The following is a 15,980-nucleotide window of genomic DNA, read 5'->3' on the forward strand; positions in this document are numbered from 1 at the left end:
AGATGGTTGGGTCAAGTTAAACCTCTCTCTGTGCTGCCGTTTATCCTCCTCCGTTGTAACTCTTGGTTGTGTGCTTGTAGCATTACCTTCGAACACAGATGCCAAAGTACCCACATCTTTGGGAAATTTTTGCTGACGATCGCATGATATCGACGAGGTGTAATTCGTAGGCAGATCACTAGTCCGCGCCGGTACAGGGTTTATTAGGCCCTGCACCGTAACTTTTTCATTCGTTTTTCCTCCCTCCATATTTGCTTTTTGTTTTAGGGGAACACCCCCGTAGTCAATTTTTTGTCCGCGGGAAACTCAAGGTTTCCAGAGGTGGATTAGCCCAACACCCTGCCCCAGCCTCGCCATGCAACAAGAATTGGACAGAGTGGTACGACCATCCATCTCCCCCTATCCGCCGGCGGGGACGCGCCCTGTAGGAGAACTGACAAACACCTTCGGGAAATGTAAACATAGACGTGCTCATAAACTAGTTATTGCATAAAGATTCCACAATAAGCCAAGGAAAATGTGTTAAAAGATAGGACGTACAGCTAACAAAAAATACCTTAACAATTTTCCAACATAATTCTCCAAAACATTGGAATGCATGGTATTCCGATTTCATAACTGAAGAAAAACAATTTCAAATAACATTTTTATTACTCCAAATACCTGAAATAGTTTATGTTCATCATCATCGTCATGGCGCACCATAATCCATGCTTTCAAAATATGACGGAAAAACCCCCAAAACGCACAAAAATTTCTTAGGCAAATAAATTGTAATCTATCTAAACAAAGGTCTTTTTTCGGTGCAAGACTCTTTCAAAATTACCCACTTGATAACAACACTTACATACATTCGTACATACATACATATGTGGAGGAGATCTAAGTGCACACGTAAACATGTTCAAACGATATCGGAGACCATGAAGCTAATCGCTTTTTGGACGATAATGACTGATGGACAAATAAATAAATATTCGTATGAATGAATTCAATGGTACGTACGACCACGGTCGAAACTGATTGCCACAACAGAAATATGTATGTATGAATGTATGTACGTAAACAACATTTTTATGAATGAATAGTGCGTGCGTGAATGAATGAATGTACGCAACTATTTCTGTAATAAGAATGCCATTACATTGAAGTAAATATTTGTGTATTAGGGTGTGATGGGCGGTTGCCACAGTAAGAGGAACGCATATCCCAATAATAGGAGATAAAACTATGATACCTTTTGGGTAGTCATTCAGAGCTACAAGAAGAGCTAGAATGGCACGAGTTCCAGCGTGCATTGAAAATGTTTGGAATCTACTTAAACTTATCTTCCATGACAACGCGATCCAGCACATGATGCTGAACTTGGTTGTGGGGTGACCTTTTTCTTCGAAAATTTGCTGCAGTCGAACTACAACGCGTGTCATTTAGCTGGTATTCTCGCTAGTTGTATCGGCAACAATCATCACAACTAATCCTCACGGGTTGAACTCATCTAACGCATTCTAGAGTCCTTTTGTGATTGTTTGACCTTTCTCATCTTTCAATTTGAGCGCAGCTATAGATTCATTCTTGAGTTCCAGGGTCTGATATTTAAAGCTTTCAAGGTATTTGTCGCCAAAGTGCATGATCCACCTCTCCAGATAAAGCGTGCTTAACAAGTACTCTTTCACCCGAGCAGTTTGCCTGTAGAAAGTCTTGTGAATTCCACAAAGAATCAGAAGACAGACAAGAGGATTTAACTGGCAATTAAATGCAGGACATGTGTTGAGTATCGGTACAATTGCCTTCGTTCTGGCAGGTTTGAATATTATTCGACTGTGTAGCGCTAATATTTGCATACCACAATGACGTCGGATTGCTTTCCATGGACCGGCCTATTGCTTTATAAGAGGTCAACAAGCTTTGATTGTCAGCACCCGGGTTTCTTTCTTGCCTTTTGTCGTGTGTTAGGATTCTTTCCGAGATAAAAGCCCTTGGTGAGTATATAAAGGACCGGAAGGACACATATGCCATGATCAGACTTTCGAGCAGACCTCAAAGGTTTTCTTTTGTAAATAGAAAAAAAAATCAAGAGGTACTCTGTTATCAATAAAATACCTCAAGAGATCTTCTGTTGTCTAAGAAGACCTCAACGAACTTCTTTTGTACATAGAAAACCTCAAGAGGTATCTTGTTGCTTATAGAAGACCTCAAGAAGTCTTCTGTTGTCTAGAGAAGACCTCAGGGCTCTTCTTTGTAAATAGAAAACAACAAGAGGTCCTCTGTTGTCTATAGGAGACCTCAAAAGGTCTTATATTGTCTATAGAAGACCTCAAGAGGTCTTCTGTTGTCTGTAGAAGACCTCAATGAGTATTCTGTTGTCTAGATAACACCTCAGGAAATCTTCTTGTGTAAAAAGAAAACCTAAAGTTTGTTGTCTAGAGAAGACCTCAAGAGCTCTTCTGACGTCTACAGAAGACCACAAGAATACCGCAGACCACAAGAGGTCTTCTGTGGTATAGAGAATACCGCAAGAGGTCTTCAGTTGTCTATAGAAAACCTCAAGACGTCTTCTGTTTTCTAGAGAAGACCTCAAAGATCTTCTGTTGTCTATAGAAGACCTCAAACGTAAATAGAAGACTTCAAACGTCTTCTTTTGTAAATAGAAGACCTCAACAGGTCCTCTGTTGTTTATAGGACTTTACGATATCTTCTGTTGTAAATAGAACACTTTAAGAAGTCCTCTGTTGTCTATAGAAGACCTCAAGAGGTTTTCTATTGTCTATAGAAGACCCCAATAGGTCTTCGGTTGTCTGTATAAGACCACAAGAAGTTTTCTATTGTTTATAGAAGACCCCAATAGGTCTTCTGTTGCCTATAAAATACCTCAAGAGATACTAGGTCTTCTGTTGTCTGTAAAAGACCTCAAGATGTCTTCTGTTGTCTATAGAACATCTTAAGAGGTATACGGTTGTCTACAGAAGACCCCAAGAGGTCTTCTGCTGTCTGTAAAAGACCTCAAGAGATCTTCTGTTGTCTATAGAAGACATCAACAGGTCTCCTGTTGTCTATAGAAGGCCTTAGGAGGCCTTCTATTTGCCTATAGAAGACCTGAAGAGGTCTTCTGTTGTCTGTAAAAGACCTCAAGAGTTCTTCGTTTGTAAATAGAAAACCACAAGAGGTCCTCTGCTGTCTAAAGGGGACCCCTAGAGGGGTCTATAGAAGACCCCAAGAGGTCTTCTTTTGTCTGTAAAAGACATAAAGAGGACTTTTTGTAAATAGAAAAACACAAGAGGTCTTCTGCTGTCTATATAACACCTAAAGACGTCTACGGTTGTCTACAGAAGACCCAAAGAGGTGTTCGATTGTCTGTATAAGACTTCTGTTGTCTAGAGAAGACCTCAATAGGTCATCTGTTGTCTAGAGAAGACTTCAAGAGGTCTTCTGTTGTCTGTAAAATAGAAAACCTAAGGGGGTCCTCTGCTGTTTGATGGTAAAACATTTCACCGTTCTGAGCAGGGCTGGTATAAGACCTCAAGAGGTCTTCGTTTGTAAATAGGAAACCTCAAGAGGTCTTTTGTTGTCTATAGAAGACCTTAAGAAGTCTTCTGTTGACAAGAGAAGACCTCAAGAGGTTTTCTTTTGTAAATAGAAAACCCCAAGAGGTCCTCTGTTGTCTGTAGAACACCTCAAGAGATCTACGGTTGTCTACAGAAGACCCTAATAGGTCTTCTGTTGTCTGTAAAAGACCTCAAGAGGTCTTCTGTTGTCTATAGAACACCTTAAGAGGTATACGGTTGTCTACAGAAGACCCCAAGATGTCTTCTGCTGTCTGTAAAAGACCTCAAGAGATTTTCTGTTGTCTATAGAAGACATCAACAGGTCTCCTGTTGCCTATAGAAGGCCTTAAGAGGCCTTCTATTGCCTATAGAAGACCTCAAGAGGTCTTCTGTTGTCTGTAAAAGACCGCAAGATGTCTTATGTTGTATGTAAAAGACCTCAAGAGTTCTTCTTTTGTAAATAGAAGACCACAAGAGGTCCTCTGCAGTCTAAAGCAGACCCCAAGAGGTCTTCTTTTGTCTGTAAAAGACATCAAGAGGTCTTTTTGTAAAGAGAAAAGCACAAGAGGTCTTCTGTTGTCTATAAGAGGCCCCACGAGCTCTCCTGTTGTCTATAGAAGGCCTTAAGAAGCCTTTTATTGCCTATAGAACAGCTCAAGAGGTCTTCTGTTGCTTGTAAAAGACCTCAAGAGTTCTTTGTTTGTAAATAGAAAACCACAAGAGGTCCTCTGCTGTCTAAAGGGGACCCCTAGAGGGGTCTATAGAAGACCCCAAGAGGTCTTCTTTTGTCTGTAAAAGACATAAAGAGGACTGTTTGCAAATAGAAAAACACAAGAGGTCTTCTGTTGTCTATAGAACACCTAAAGACGTCTATGGTTGTCTTCAGAAGACCCAAAGAGATGTTCGATTGTCTGTATAAGACATCTGTTGTCTAGAGAAGACCTCAATAGGTCATATGTTGTCTAGAGAAGACTTCAAGAGGTCTTCTGTTATCTGTAAAATAGAAAATCTCAGGGGTCCTCTGCTGTTTGATGGTAAAACATTTCACCGTTCTCAGCAGGTCGTCGTTTGTAAATAGGAAACCTCAAGAGGTCTTTTGTTGTCTATAGAAGACCTCAAGAAGTCTTCTGTTGACAAGAGAAGACCTCAAGAGGTTTTCTTTTGTAAATAGAAAACCACAAGAGGTCCTCTGTTGTCTGTAGAACACCTCAAGAGGTCTACGGATGTCTACAGAAGACCCTAATATGTCTTCTGTTGTCTGTAAAAGACCTCAAGAGGTCTTCTGTTGTCTATAGAACACCTTAAGAGTTATACGGTTGTCTACAGAAGACCCCAAGAGGTCTTCGGTTGTCTGTACAAGACCTCAAGAGATTCTCCTTTGTAAATAGAAAACTTTAAGAGGTCCTCTGGTGTCTATAGAAGACCTCAAGAGTTCTTCTGTGGTCTATAAAAGACCTTAACAGTTCTCTGTTGTCTATAGAACTTCAGTAGGTTTTCTGTTGTAAATAGAAGACCTTAAGAGGTCTTCTGTTGTCTATAGAAAATTTCAAGAGATCTTCTGTTGTCTATAGAGGACATCAAAGATCTGCTGTTGTCTATAGAAGACCCCAAGTGGTCCTCTGTTGTCTACAGGAGACCTCAAGAGGTCCTCTCTTATCTATAGGAGACCTGAAGAGGTCTCCTGTTGTCTATAGAATACCTCAAGAGGTCTTCTATTATCTATAGAAGACCCCAGAGGTCTTCTGTTGTCTATAGAAGACCTCAAGAGATCGTCTGTCTATAGAATACCTCAAGATATCTTTAGATGACCTCAAGAGGTATTCTGTTGTCCATATAAGATCTCAAGAAGTCTTCTGTTATCTCTAGACAACGTGGCTGTAAAAGACCTTCTGACGTCTACTACAAACTACAAAAGACCTTTTGAGGTTTTCTACAGACCTCTTAAGGTCTTCCCTAGACACCATAGGTCCTTTTGACGCCTTCTTCTTGGGGGTCTTCTCTAGACCGCAGAAGACCACTTGAGGTCTTCTCTCGACAACAGAAAACCTCTTGAGCTAAAAGAGCAATGAACCAAGATATAACACTACTTGCCGATGTCAAATAAGATCTCCTGCAAAAAATGCATCACTTTATAACTCAAAAGTTCGATTCAAGTCGGATCAGACCTCCAAATTATACAAAAATAAATAAATGAAATGAAATTTCTTAATATACTCACCAAGATATTTCATCTCCAAAAGGAATTTTCGGTTCACAGTGTTATCATTTATTGTTTACATAACCTCTTAGCCTTGGCTAATACAATATTGTTCTACAACACATTAGCACGCAGTGTTTTAGAAACGTTTAATGCTTTATAGCTAGTTGACTTTATCTTTCGCATCTCAGTATACATATGTACATATGTATGTAGTTCTGCACACCCTAATATTTCAGAAATATTTCCAAATATTTCATATTTTTTACCAATCTTATCAGAAACCCTTCACATTGGAATTCCAAGAGTTGCAACATCAATGAAAATATGTTTTCATTCATGATGTTTACTTATAAGTAAGTATACATACATACGCATATGTATGTGAACTTATTTTTTTATTATAATGATAAGTATGTCGGTATTTATAAGAGTATGTACGTATTTATTTACGTATCGCACAATCTTTTACCTATAAATATTTACACTTTACATATTTTTGTAATTATTAACACTTTGAACATTCCAACATTCCTATATTAATACCTCAGACATATGTACTTAAGATATTATGCGTATGTACATATGTATGTATACATATATACATGTGTTTGTAACAATACTATATATGGACGGACAGATATCAAAGTTCGACATTGGAGCTTCTCAATATAGTATATTTGAGCGTATAAATCTATATACACATTATGTATGTATGTATGTATATACGAACATACACGCGCATGTAGGTATATATGAATGTCCCTCGGTATGTACAGTTGAAGGAAATTCTTGAGTTTATTTGCCCATTCATGATATTTGGACTTATCATATCGAGCGACAACCGAATATCACACTGACACACATACCGAAGAACAACAGTAACACTAACAACGTTGACACATACATAGCATAACAGAATTATCAACGACAATTTATTACTTTACAACATTTACAAACATACATACGTACATATGTACATGCACACATACTCCATTTTGTTTTGTATGATCACACGTGTAGAGCATGTTGTAAGCTTGTGTATATTTGCAGCACCAACAGTCATAGTGCTCCAAATTCTTTAGCGTGCATGACAAACAATTTAACCATAACTCAGTGGCTAACTAACTGAGCGAGTGACTGACTGCCTGCCATGTGGACAGACATACAAACAGGCGGACAGACAGAAATGTACTTACCTCTACGTAAAGTACATTTTTGTACGCACATATTTTCTTCATTTGCTGTAAACTTGGGAGGTGTGGACTTTGTTTAGTGAATGAACGCAGGAATGTTCAGTTAGTTAATCAATCAACTGCAGTTAAATGAATAAACATCGAACTTTAAACATTTAACAAAAAAATGCATAGCAAGCATACGCACTACTTTCCTTAGTATGCAGTATGTATCACTAACTCGTCAAGATCATTTGTAGCTTTGTTGAAAATGCTCATCAGTAGTAAGCTTTTAATTAGATTTAATTATGATTCAATAATTTCGAGCCAACAAAACATTTTTCGCACTGGCAAATTAAGAAGAGAAATTTTCTACATTACTCATACGACCTTTGGCACTGGAATTTGTAATAATCTGCATACAACCCGATTTGAAATATTTTAAATCATAATGCCAAAGAAGAACAAGTAACAAGAAAGGCATTAAGTTCGGTCAGGCCGAAGTTGTTATACCCCCACCACGACTTGTATTGAAGTAAAATGGAACAATTAGTTTCCTTTCGTTTATGAAGAAGTCTTAATACCAAATTTCAGCAAGTTCGGTAAAACAATGTGGCTAATGGCATGGGGCTATTTCAAAACGTCGATCTATACCTACAAATTTCTAAATACCAAATTTGCGATATTTCGGTAAAACCTTCAAACTACCGAAAATCAAGAGTTACGCTTCTATATTGATAATTTTAGTGTGGAATATTTTATAACTCAATGAAGTAACAAATTTCAGTCTTTCAGTGGGATATTGACGTCACAACCTTCAGAATTACGAAAATCTGGAGGTACCATTCTATGGGGGTTATATCGAAACATGGACCTATACCAACAATGACTAAATACCAAATTTCATCCATTTCGGTGTGATAATGAGGCTAAATCCTTCAAAATACCAAAAATCGGGTGGTACAGTTCTATGGGGGCTATATGAAGACGTGGAGGCCAAATACCAAATTTCAACCATTTCGTTGGAATATTGACGCCAAAACCTTCAAAATAGCGGAAATATGGAGGAACCGTTTCATGGGGGCTATACTAAGGCGTGGACCTGTACCGACACGTTTTAGCCATTTCGGTGTGATAATGAGGCTAAAACCTTTACAATACCAAAATCGGGTGGTACTGCTCTATGGGGGCTATATGAAGGCGTGGACATCTACCAACAAATTGCATATGGTCCGTTTACCACTCCAAATGAAGACTAAATTTAAAATTTCAGCCATTTCGGTGAATTATTGTGGCCACCACCTTCAAAATACCGGAAATAGGGAGGTACCTTTCTATGGGGGCTATACTAAGGCGTGGATCTGCACCGACAAGTTTCTGGGAGAAAGTTGTATACCCCCAACGAAGACTAAATACCAAATTTCAGCCATTTCGGTAGAATAATGAGGCTACAACCTTCCGTTTACCACTCCAAATGAAGACCAAATTCCAAATTTCAGCCATTTCGGTGAATTATTGTGGCCCCCACCTTCAAAATACCGGAAATAGGGAGGTACCTTTCTATGCGGGCTATACTAAGGCGTGGACCTGTACCGACAAGTTTCTGGGAGAAAGTTGTATACTAAATACCACATTTCAGCCATTTCGGTAGAATATTGAGGCCACAACCTTCAGAATACCGCAAATAGGGAGGTACTGTTCTATGGGGGCAATACTACTACCGACATGTTTCTGGGAGAAAGTTGTATACCCTAAATGAAGACTAAATACCAAATTTCAGCCATTTCGGTGGAATATTGAGGTCATAACCTTCAAAATACCGGAAATAGGGATGTACCGTTCTATGGGGGCTTTACTAAGGCGATGGCCTATACCGATAAATTTCTGGGGGAAAATTTGTTACCCCCAACGAATACTAAGTACCAAATTTCAGCCATTTCGGTATGATAATGAGGCTAAAACATTAAAAAACCGAAAATCGGGTGGTAACGTTCTATGGGGGCTATAACAAAACGTTTATCGATATAGCCCATTTGTAATTCCAAAGATCAGAGAGTAATAGAAACTCTATCTTAAAAATTGCGAGCTGTATCTTGATTTCAACAGACGGGCGGACGGACGGACAGACAGACATGGTTACATCGACTTAGAATTTTACTCTGATCAAGAATATATATACTTTGTAGGGTCTCCGATGAATATTTTTCAATGTTTTACACAGGGAATGACAAGTTTAATTATACCCTCCATATTGTGGTGGAGGTATAAAAATGATTCGGCTTTCATAATAAAAATAAGCATTCCCAGTATGGGTTGTTGAGTGTACAAATAGAACTATCCGAAAGAAGTTTTAAAATTTATCCTCGAACAGGTTTGAAGCTGTTCTTATACCTACATGTTTGAACTTTTGTGGGAGAGGTAGCGGAAGAAGTGGAACGATAATGTCCGATGTGCTAGGACCCAATCGAGGACTCCCTTTAAGATCCAGTCAGTATAGATTTACACCCGATAAAAATTATACTGTTATGAGCCGAGAGGAATAGCTGTTTCAATGCTTTGCCACTGTGCTGATATGTTATCGGGAGCAATTGATCCAATTGTGATTGCAGCTTACCGATGTCCGTGTTGTGTCTGTCCGTATTTATTTGTTACGTTCAATCGGGTACGTATCATCGCTGCAATAAGACGATTGTCCAAGTCTACGTTTGCTCCTCGGAACGAAGTATATCTTTCTGATTCCATTGTCAGATATTTCACTGGGGAGACTGAATTTCCCTACTGTAGCTCCGAATATATTCTCCTTTCCAATTTTGAATAGAATAGTTTTAATGTCATGGACAGGACAGCGGTTATATGATTCTTCTAAGTGTTCGTTATTGTGTTCAGTGGGAGCATGAGCTTAAATAAAGCTAATGTTGAAAAATATAGCTTCTATCCGTATTGTAGCAAGACTTTCAAACACTGCACAGTGCAAAATATGAGCACTTTAGCGGAACTTTACTAATAACTTTTAAAGGAAAAGGTGTAGATTCCTAAAATTTTGCACAAATGTTTCTTATATTAGTGGACAGTGTGGGACTCAAATTGGGCCACATAGACCCGCGGTTTCCTGTAGCGCTCATGTAACGGTGGCTGCCGTTTTTACGTTTTACATTCATTTTTCAATCGATTTTGATGCAAATTGGTATGTTGAGTTTTCAGCGGATAGAAAACTTATGTACAAAATATTTTTTTTAATATAGGTTCGCGTTTTGGAATAGCCCCATATGCCGGATTTCCTCATATTGGGTATGTTAAAGGTTAAAGAAACAAGTAAATAAAAATAGGTAAAAAAACTTTTTAAGTTAAACGGTTTTATGTTAAACATACATTGCAATGTTTAAAATAAATGTACTAAAAACCAAAAAATAATAAAATAGATACAGTCGTGGGAATTATAAACATATGCATAGACTAGACTAAAATAAAACCGTGGGGCACGTCAATTGCCTACAAATTATCGACTTAATGTGCGATAGAAGAATCGTTTAATTCGTCGTTAGGCAGTTTGCCCGCAGACGGTGAGGAAATTACTTACTATTTTCTTGCTCATGGAAATTCCAATAGTTATACACTCCATGTAAATAAAAGAGATGTTTCAACTAGTTTATCGTTGGACATTCACACTGCTGGCTGGCGAGGAATCGTTTCACTGCTCATAGTTTGTCTTTAATCGACAAAGTACTACTCGCTCACCACTATGAAACCCTAAAACTCGCTTATAATCGAGCTTGCTAGCTTGTTTCCACATTCTAGCCCTAATTATCACACGTCCATCGTTGTCGGTTGAACAATTGACGTGCCCCACGGTTTTATTTTAGTCTAGTCTATGCCTATGTTTATAATTCCCACGACTGTATCTATTTTATTATTTTTTGGTTTTTAGTACATTTATCTTAAACATTGCAATGTATGTTTAACATAAAACCGTTTAACTTAAAAAGTTTTTTACCTATTTTTATTTTCTAGTTTTTAGTTTTTATTTCACATTCTGTTTAATTCATTTAGTGCTTCATTATTGCAAGGTTTCTTACCCGTTAGTTTATTGCAGTCCAACTCCTCTATACGTAGTCCCTGCAAAGATCTTACTCTACTAAGAGCCACGTAGGCTTGACCTTCTTCAAACAGTTTCGCACCTAAGTATACGACTGCGTGATCCACAGTGCTGGCCTGCATTTTATGTATTGTAGAAGCCCATGATAGTATTAAAGGCAACACACATCTGTGTGTATCGCTCCCGTTGTTTTGTTAACCTGGCTTCATATTCTTCAGGCGTTTCTGACGCTATCATCTGTGTGTATCGCTCACGTTGCTTTGTTAACCTGGCTTCATATTCTTCAGGAGTTTCTGACGCCGTCATTTGTGTATATCGCTGACGTTGCTTTTTTAACCTGGCCTCATATTGCTCAGGTGTTTTTGACGCTAATTGTTCCCGTCGTTTCTGTAATCGACTATTTCTATCACCTTCACTTTCTTTAGCTCGTTTTGCTTTATACTTTTCTTTCGCTTTTTGAAGCCTTCGTTTACGTTGTGTTGCAGTTTCTGTTTTATTTGTGTTTGTATTTTTTATATATTTTGTTCCCACGAGTAATGGACATTTAAACGGTCGACCCCCCAGAGGTCCAATAAAGGGGCACGGCTATGTACAACAAGATGCGCCTGAGTCTTGAGGGGAAAACGCTAACGACATATCATTTTTATCCACCCTAATGCCATTCAGTTCTCGGCGCGTTTTAACCTTTCACCTTAACTTGGGTGGTGTACCGCTAACGACGTATCATTTTTAGCCACCCTAACGCCACACAGTCCTCAACACTATAAAAAATCTTGACTTGGGTGGTGGATTCAGGCTGGATTAATCAGATGCCTAAATTACAGATTCAATTTCTAAATTTAAATCTTAATTATACGCCATTTAGTGGCTGCGCCCATCTTAAATATTGAGGTTGTATAGTGCACTGTATTCTTCTTGTCAAGCCCTTTTATTTGATACCCATATTGGTGGGATTGATAAAAAATTGTTATCAGCCATTTGGTAGCGGCGGCCATCTTAGATTTCAATTTTGCATAGTAAATTGTATTCTACTTGTAGATACCTTTCATTTGATACCCATGTTGATGGGATTGATAAAACCTAAGTTATCCGCCATTTTGTAGAGGCCGCCATCTTGGATTTTAATTTTATATAGTACATTGTATTCTACTGGTTGAGCACTTTCATTTGATGCCCATATTGATGGGATTAATAAAACCTACGTTATCCGCCATTTTGTAGCGGCCGCCATCTTGGATTTCAATTTTTTATAGTGTATTGTATTCTGCTTGTTGAGCCCTTTCATTTGATACCCATATTGATGGGATTGATAAAACCTACGTTATCCGCCATTTTGTAGCGGCCGCCATCTTGGATTTCAATTTTTTATAGTGTATTGTATTCTGCTTGTTGAGCCCTTTCATTTGATACCCATATTGATGGGATTGATAAAACCTACGTTATCCGCCATTTTGTAGCGGCGGCCATCTTGAATTTATAATGATAATGAATAAACATAATTGTATTGTCACCAAAATCCAAAGTGTATACAAAATTTCAGATTAATCGGTTGACAGGAAGAGGGTGAAATTTGAATTACTAAATTTGACCCAAGAATAAATAATAAAACAAACGGGGTGAGCTAAATAAAACCATTTAAAAAGTATCAGTCGGCTTTGCTGACAGAGATATACCCTCAGCCTGTGCAAATTGAAACACTTTTTTCACAAAAAAATTATGTATTTAGGGGGTTTCAAAATTTTGGTCGTATGAACCGACAAAAATGTTGATTAGGATTAAAGATCAAAATTTTTGCGGAAAAGGTACTTACAGAAATGGACCGACACAGACCTTGGGGGTGCCATAGGGGGTTTTTACACCCTTCGGGCTATTTTATCAAGAAGTATGGACTTGCCCCTAACACAACTTTTACCATCGTAATTGAGGCAGCGAATGTAAGTTGCTTCAACAAAAATCAAAGTGATTCAATAGCAGGTCTTAAAGTGAACTTATCCAAAATTTTGTGTGGGAGGTAACGGATGAAGTGGACAAATATATTACATATTCGAACCTGATCTATATCTGGTAGATTTTATGAGAATGTGTAAAGTATGGACCAAATCGGTCACTCCCACCAAGAGTTATCGTGTGCACAATTTTTCCGAATATTTTTGAACTTTTGTGGGGTAGGTACCTGAAGGAGTGGACCGATATGGCTTATCTACGAACTTAAACTAAGTTTGGAAACAATATTACGAAGGCCAAATTGTGGCCGGAATCGGCATTACCGTTCGAGAATTATCTTGCGCTTCCACCCATAAACATGGTGTCATAGGGTTTGTTTTTCAACTTTCAGGCTATTTTTCAGGAAGTGTGGACTTGCCCCTGAGGAACCTTGTACCTTCGTATAGGGGAAAGCGAATACAAGATGTTACAACAAAAATAAAGGCGATTCGAGAGCAGGTCCTAAACTGAACTGTTCCGAAATTTTGTGTGGGAGGTACTCGAAGGAGTTTACCGATTGAGTCCATATTGGAACCTCATCTAAGTCTGGTAGAAATTTCATAATGTGCAAAGTATGGACCAAATCGGTTACTTCCTTCAAGATTATCGTACGCACACATTTTCCGAACATTTTCGAACTTTTGTGGGGGAGGTACCGGAAGGAGTGGTCCGATATAATCAAATTCAAATATGACTTGAACTAAGTTTGGACAAAATATTACGAAAGCCAAATTTTGGACCGAATCGGCAGATCCGTTCAAGAGTTATCTTGCGCTCCAACCACTACACACGGTGTCATAGGGTTTTTTGTAACTTTCAGGTTATTTTCTCAGGAAGTATGGACTTGCCCCTAATGACACTTACAGCGTCGTATAGAGGACAGCGAATACAACTTGCGTAAACAAAAATCAAAGCGGTTCGATACCAGGTCCTAAACTGAACTTTTCCTGAATTTTGTGTGGGAGGTACCCAAAGGAGTGGACCGATTGAGTCCATATTGGAACCTCATCTAAGTTTGGTAGAAATTAGACGATGTGCAAAGTATGGACCAAATCGGTTATTCCCTACAAGAGTTATCGTGCGCACAAGTTTTGCGACAATTTTTGATCATTTGTGGGGGAGGTACCTGAAGGAGTGGACCTATATGGCCCATCTTCGAACTTAAATCGAATCTGGACAAAATATTTCGATACCCAAAATTTGAACCGAATCGATTGATCCGTTCGAGAGTTATGGTGCGCACCAGCCAGCCAGACGGACAGACAGACGGACGGACATTGTACAAACATACTTGGGGTCTAAAACCATTATTTCGATGAGGCACATTTTTGGTCGTATCAAAGTGTAAATACCCTCTTTAGCCTAAAGGCTGAGGGTATAAAAATTGCAGCCGATTTTAAGATGTTAGCGAATAAAAAACCTCCTCACACAAAAGCTGTCAACATAGGTCCACTTCTGGATGAAGCCCCACAACCCTACACATCTATTAAGGAGTAAAATGTCAATATTTTTTGTTTTCATTTGTATCTATAATGTTTATTGGTCCAATCAGCAGGTCTGTACCATTAATTTTGTTAATAATGTCTTTCAGATCAAGTTCAGGACTGCACTGCATTACAATTTTTAACGTATTGTGGTATTTGTACCGCAGCATCTAAAAATGTTGCACTATATGTGAATCACCAACATTTAGAGGTCAAAACTAAGAAAAATTGCGAGAGGTTTCTTAATTTTACAGAAATTATCACTGTTAGAATTAGTGAGTCCATTTCTTCAAAACACAGTCAACAATGGCGTTCATTTTCGCGTTTACCTTCCACTTTTGGAAAATTCAACTGAATGAATTTCCCGAAGTCTTTTTAGAAAATCTTGAATATCTCCAAAGACCGCGCGATACCGCACCAGTTTTATAGCTTTGCGAACAGAGGAGAATCCAATCTTTCAGATTATATATATCTTACCACGTGAATGTACGTAATTCACTTTTGAAATGACCACGGAAAATAAAAAAATACAATTTTGAAAACTTAAAAAAATCACTTCTTTCCGACTAAAATTGCACGAAAACAATAAAGTCTTTTGCATTTTTTTAAAGTGTAAAATATAATAATTATTTTTTAAAATATTAAGAAAATTAAATCATGGCATACTGACTTACCACTTGTCCGCGCCACTCAATTTTTTTAATGAATCAGAAAGTAAATCGGTAAACTGAGTATTGCAGTGGAGTACTTAGCTAACGAATTCAATAAAAGTTTTATTAATTTCATTTCTTTGAAAATCCCTTAAAGTTCCACTAAACTTCCCAAATTTCGCACTGTGCACTGGGGTATACGGCAGTAATATCGGCTTTGTATTTTCATGTACAGGCTTTCGTAATATTTTGTCCAAACTTAGTTAAAGTGTGAAGATGGGTTATATTGGTCCACTCTCGCCGGTAAATTCCCCACAAAATTTTAAAAATTTTCGGAAAAAGTGTGCATACGAAATCTCTTGAAGGGAGTGACCGATTTGGTCCATACTTTACACAACCTAATATATCTATCAGTTATCAGGTTCGAATATGGTATATTTGTCCACTTCATCCGGTACCTCCCACACAAAATTTCGGATAAGTTCACTTTAAGACCTGCTCTCGAACCACTTTGATTTTTGTTGAAGCAACTTGAATTCGCTGCCTCAATTACGACGGTAAAAGTTTTTTCAGGGGCAAGTCCAAACTTCTTGAGAAAACAGCCCGAAAGGTGTAACAAACCCCTATGGCACCACATGTAGTGGCTGGAGAACACGATAACTCTCGAACTGATTTGGACCAAAATTTTGGCCTTCGTCATATTTTGTCCAAACTTGGCTTCAGTTCGAAGATGGACAATACCGCTCCACAACTTCCGGTACTTCCCTCCAATATTTAAAAAAAATGCATTAAAATAGTATGCACGATATCTCTTGAACGGGGCAACAAATTGGTCCAAACTTTGAAGCTCCAAATA

This window comes from Musca autumnalis, unplaced genomic scaffold, assembly GCF_047663935.1.
Source record: "Musca autumnalis isolate F117 unplaced genomic scaffold, ASM4766393v1 scaffold_4, whole genome shotgun sequence".
In the NCBI taxonomy this organism is placed as follows: domain Eukaryota; kingdom Metazoa; phylum Arthropoda; class Insecta; order Diptera; family Muscidae; genus Musca; species Musca autumnalis.